The sequence below is a fragment of the Triticum dicoccoides genome, chromosome 6B, assembly GCF_002162155.2.
Source record: "Triticum dicoccoides isolate Atlit2015 ecotype Zavitan chromosome 6B, WEW_v2.0, whole genome shotgun sequence".
NCBI lineage: Eukaryota > Viridiplantae > Streptophyta > Magnoliopsida > Poales > Poaceae > Triticum > Triticum dicoccoides.
Window position 1 is genome coordinate 717,407,256 of NC_041391.1, and position 6,000 is coordinate 717,413,255.

The window sequence follows — 6,000 nt, forward strand, 5'->3', positions numbered from 1 at the left end:
TGGAACAGTAACTGTGCAGCATGTTGATGTATGAATGTAAAAGAGAAAGAGATGCATATGTGTATCTAAAAATTGTTAAAAAGTTGAAGTGATTTACCAGGTGAGCAGGAGCAGCAACCAGCAACTCTCATGTTCTAGGCATTAAAATTAATCAGAGTAAAATTGTCCTCAGAGATCTGATGATGCATTAACTGTTTACTCGTCCTTGTTGCCGAGCTTCCAGGACATTTTGATGCCCAGATCCATCGGCATCACCTTCGTCCATTTCCAACATCACCAAAATATATCATTGAAAAAAGAACGAAAATAACGGCCTGGATGACATAGAAAGGTGTACACAGAGAGAGCCATTACAGTTCACATGTTATTTAGCCAATAGCCAATTTCAAAACAGCAGCAGTGCTTGCATCTAGGCTGTCAGCAACCATAAAGATAGTAGAACTGAATAAGCACATGAGTGGAAACAAGCAGAAAGGGCATGTCGGCTGAAACTCTGAAAATCGACATCCACTGGGGACAATGTATGTAGCTGAAAACTCTGAAAATTAACAGGAGAAGCAGGAGCAAGCAGCAACTCTCATGTTTGGTGATGTTCCTGTTGAGATACTGCTGTTCCTGTTGTGCAGTGTCCAGCACCATCATGCAGTCAAGACCTCTTGAGCCTATACACATTCAACAAGAGAATTTCTGGTGTCCATCATCAGCAAGGACACTGAACTACCCAATCTGCTACGGAAGCATCTGCGAAACTTTGGTACAAACTCCTTGCCCACAAAGTTTCTTTGTAGCTCAGGCTAAAGGGAACCTCTTATCCTCAACCCTCCAACCTTGCTTTGAGATCCGTACTTTCCAACTAACTAACAACAAGAAGATTTCTCTTTTTTGTTTCTCGAAAACGAAACAACATATGAACTTCAAACTTTGCAGATCGAACAAACATTAGAACATCAATGTGTGAAAAAACTTTCAAATTTTTTGGTCTGATATAAATATACAAAATGAGATTTTCTTTGAATAAAAATATTATTTCAAGTATTTAAAATGCATGAAAAAATCTGAATTTTTTTTTCCTAGATTGTAGTTAGAATGTATTGTTGTTCTGCAAAAGTTAAAGTTCATATGTTGTGTCGTTTGAGAGAAACAAAAAAGACAAATGTGTCTGCACGGATCTTGATGCATAAATGGATGGCAAAGATAAGGGGTACCGTGTAGCCTGAGCTACAGAAATGCCTTGCATCAGGCAACGAAGCCTGGACTGCAAAATGTTTTCGACTACTGAGAGAGACGACATACAGTTTTGTTTTAGGTCTAGGTGGTAAGTGATCTCTGGAGCAAGGCGACTAGGGGCGATGGCGACGATGGCGCCAGGGTCTTCGACGCCGGCCCGCGCTGACGCCCCCGGTGATCGCCGGAGAGTGGGGGGAGATTCTGGGCTCTTGCGGACGACGACAGCGGAGATGACGAGGACGACGGCGGGCGATCCGGCGGCTCGACGGACTACTCGCCTACTCCCTCCGATATAATCTGTGAGGCTTTTTCTCCTGGCTACGATGAGGATGAGGTGGCCGAGATCGTGGAGACGGTCGTCCCTCCCGAGGATCCGGCGAGGAACGGCTTGCGACCCGGAGAGAAGCTGGAGCTGCTCCGGCGTGTCGTCCATAGAAGGACGGCGGCGAACGCATCTCGGCCATGGAAGGGTCCAATTCCCAAGGTACGTCTACCCAAACTTACGGTTTTCGATTTGGTTGCGCCGGAGGTGTGGACGGTTGTGGTAAGACGGAAGAAGGGTGGCCGTGCGGCGGCCGGCGGCTTCGATCGGGATCGCGGCGGCGAGGGCCCTGCGTTTGAACTCCCTGATTGGCGCCTGTGGGCCACTGGTGGCTACTGGGCCTCCTTCGGCTGGGTATGTGGCCCAGTGCGAAGGGGCTGCAGTTGGGCCGGGTCCAGTAATACTGGAAAAGGATGGGCTCGAGGATACATCGATCGTCGACGTGAATTACGCATGCATTGATCGATCGGGTTCATCCTCCTCCTGCTCGCGCCGTAGGGTTCTGCTGCGGTGTTCTCCACATCGGCGGGCGGTTCCTGCCGGTCGTGCTCGTCGCATCCCCCCGCTAGGGTCCATGGCGGGTCGGGGTGCGGCCGGGAAGAGGCCGGCCGAGCCTCCTGGGGCGGGCCACGCTGGGGCTGCATCGGGCGGTGGCCGTGGTGTGCTGCCTCGGCTGTGCCGCCGCCGGCTGCTGCCTCTGGCCATGGTTCCTTGATCCCTGGAGCTGGCCGGGCTTCTACTGGCGGGGGGGATGGCCGTGGCAGAACTGCACCGCCGCCTGCTGCGGCCGGTGGCCGGGCTGCTCTGCCCCGGCCGGTGAATGGCTCTGGTCCTGGGGGGTGTCGCCTGTGCCGTCGGGTCGGGCACCGGAGCTCCTGGAGGTGCAGCTGCGACCACGATGGGCCGAGGAATTGGCGCACCGCCTGGGGCGAGGCCGCCCGTGCTCCCAATTTCGATGGCCACCGCGGGCCGTGGTGCACCTCCGTCGAGGCCTCCGGTCACTTCCGTCGTGGGGCGTGGAGCTGCTCCGCCAAGGCCGCCGGTGCATAATGGCCCTAGACCGGTTGGCCATGTCGATGGGGTTCGGCCGGTGGCTCAGGCAACCCATGCCGGCGTGCAGTCTCGAGCAGCGCCACCGCCTCATTACATCGCGAGGCCGACGCAAAATCGCTCGGGTCCTACGCAGACGAGACATGACAACGTGACTGCCGAGTCAAGATCCGCCCCGAGGACAATGGGGGGTTGATGGCTATGATGCGTATGGGGATGGTTAACACCGTGGATCATCATCGACGGGAGGTGGCCGAGGATATGCCTGGCAGAGTGATGGTTCTGCTGAGAGGCCCTTCCTTGGTCCTCCGGGTGGTTTTGTCGAGGGCGCTTCTGGACCGGACGCATGACAGAGAGGTGGCTACCGTGGTCATCGTCGTGGTCGAGGTGGTGGTCGTGGTTTCCGCAGACATTATCAGCCGCAGGCCACTGTAGACCAGCAGTCATCCGGGGTGGAGGCTAATCCCACTTAGGCCACCGCCCTGACTAGCGAGGTTATGGAGGCTGTCACGGCTCTGGCGACCACGAATGTTGATATGACTGGCGTTGACGCGGATATCAGGTCTGAGTCTGAGAGGGCTTCCAAGTGGGCGCGTCGGAAGGAGAAAATGCTTTGCTATCGTTGTGGTGAGAAAGGTCACTTCATTGCTGAGTGTGTGGCTGAGTTGTGTGATACATGTGGTAAGCTAGCACATGGCTCGGGGGATTGCCCGCTTCTTCGTGAGCAGGCTCCGGCTCTTACAACGTATGGAGTATATTGTGCCGAGTTGATGTTCTTTGAGTCCCCAGCTACGAGAGAGATTCCAGTTGTGACGCAGAGCCTGACTACTGGTATTGTGAAGGTGACCCAGGGAGAGGTCTCTGAAGCTCAGATTGTGCAGAGGCTTCAGCAACTGGCTCCGGGAGACTTTCAGTGGGAACTTGTTCTCATTGAGGAGCGCGTGTTCAGGGTTGACCTCCCGTCGGTAGAGGACTTGCAGCGGTTGCTGAGCTTTGGGATGTGTAAGGTGCCAGGTACTAATTGTATTCTGGAGTTTCAAGAGTGGAAGAAAGTGGAGCCTAAGGGGAAGCCCCTTACTCAGGTGTGGCTGCGTTTTTCTAGGGCACCCTCTAAGGCTCTGACAGATGTTTGGGTTGTGGCTAGTCTGGGTATCATGGTTGGCAAAACTGAGAAAGTGGATATGACATTCACTCGCGCCCATGGGGTGGCCAGATTGCGAGTGAGTGTTCTGGACATCGAGTTCGTCCCGGATGTGGTTAACTGGACCTACAGGGGAGAGGTATTCCCTCTTGAGATTGAGTTTGAGGACTCTGAGTTGTTTGCCGAGGCGGGTGTTAGTACTGATATGGATATAAACGAGGGAGACGACAATGCGGGGGCTAGGAAGGACCCGACTGATGAGGCTGGTCGAGAGAGACCCAATGGGTCGGGACCGGTTGCTTAGTTGCCCCAGACTGGATCAGGGGTAGAGCCGGCCCCATCTCCGTCGGTACCTAACAGCACGTTGAGGTTTGGATCTTTTGAGCCCGCGTCTGCTCCTCCTAGGCTTTGGAGCGATCGGGTGGAGTCTGAGGATGCGATTGAGTGCTCGCTCCCGGTGCTGGATCTTATGCCGGCTATTTGTCCCGCGGTGGGAGATTGTGTGACGGGACACTCGGAGATGACTTTGGGGGAGGGGAGGAATGTGGAGCCTCAGGGGGCCCCCTTACTCCCTGGGATCTCTGCGGTCTCGTGCGGACGATTGGTAGTTGAGTCGATGCCTGCATAGCCGTCGTTGGCCGGCCGAGAGGGAGACCGTCTGGGGCAGGTGGCCTTGGACCCTTTCCCTTCGGCACCGGCTGCTGCAGCCTCTCCTGTGCTGATCGGCGATTGTCAGGGGCAGGTGGCCCCGACGACACCAGCTTCGCCGCCGCTGGCCGGCCGTGAGGGAGGCCGTCTGGGGCAGGTGGCCTCAGACCCATCCCTTTCGGCACCGGCTGTTGCGACTCCTGTGGTGCTCGGCGGGAGTCTGGGGCAGGTGGCCCCGGTCCATCCCTCGCCTTCGGGTGTCGGGATGGTGACGCCCTCAGGCTTGAGGGTTGGGGCGGTGGGGTGCTCGGGCAGGTGGCGCCGGCACCTACCTCACCCGGCCTCCTGTCCGTGCACCGTGGGAGCCTTCTGCCGTTGCCTCCTACGAGTGGCTCTACTCGGGAGGAGGTTATTGCTTTCGGCGGTATCCCTGACCCGGTCTCTGAGGGGAGACGGATGAGTTCTCGTCTCCAGGACCACCCGGAGGTTGATGACATGCAGCAGAGGTGCGCTATGAGGGCGGCCAAGCTTCGTGACATTGAGGTCACTACCGGTATGTCAGTCAACTTATCCAATTCTATTTTGCATTTTTCTATGGATGAGATTATTCATAATGCAAATCAAGTAGGGGTTTCGCTAGGGAATACCAATTCTGAAATTTCCAACTCGGTTAATGATCTCCTTGATCTGGAAGCGGAACCCGCTTTAGAAACCATTAGAAATCTTGCGGCAGTGAGACCTATGAATGATGCTGAGATTGATGCGTTGGGGGTGAGAGTGCTTGACAATTTGTGTGCGGACCTTGCACCATCCACTAATGAGTCCGATGGGGAGGAGGTTAGTGTAGAAGTTGTAGTGAATCAACCACCAGAGACCGGTCATGAGGACCGGATGGTGGACAATGATAAACCCAAACGTAAGTGGAAGCGAAAGGTGTATCCCGCATCCGCGGTACGTAGGAGTGCTAGGATTCGTACGGCAAAAAAATTTCATGATGACTTATGAAAGGAATCTTTTGGAATAGCAGAGGTCTGAAGGACTTGGCTAAAAGAAGATTTCTCGCTGAGGCGTCTCTGGAGCATCGATTAGATTTCATTGCTCTCTCTGAAACTGGTAGAGATAATTTTGCTCCCCAGTTTATTTCCTCTCTTATGGGTGGTGTTGATTTCGACTGGCATTGCCTACCTCTGCGAGGACGATCGGGAGGTATCTTGCTGGGAGTGAGATGCGATTCCCTTGAGGTCCGGAGTGTAGTGATGGGCGACTTTGCGGTTAAGTTTCGGGTTAGGTCTAAGGTTGATGGTTTCAACTGGGCCTTGGTGGCGGTTTACGGTGCCGCACAGCCGGAGCTTAAACTGGATTTTCCGGCGGACCTTGTTCGAGTTTGTGGGTCCGAGCAGCTTCCGATGTTGGTCGGGGGTGATTTCAATATCATTCGGAGGAGAGAGAAGAAGAATAATGATAACTTTGACGGCGGATGGTCGTTTATGTTCAATACCATTATTGAGAGTTTGGATCTGAGGGAGATAGAGCTTTCTGGTAGAAAGTTTACCTGGGCTAATGCCTTGCCTACCCCGACATATGAAAAGCTTGATCGAGTTCTCGCGAGCGT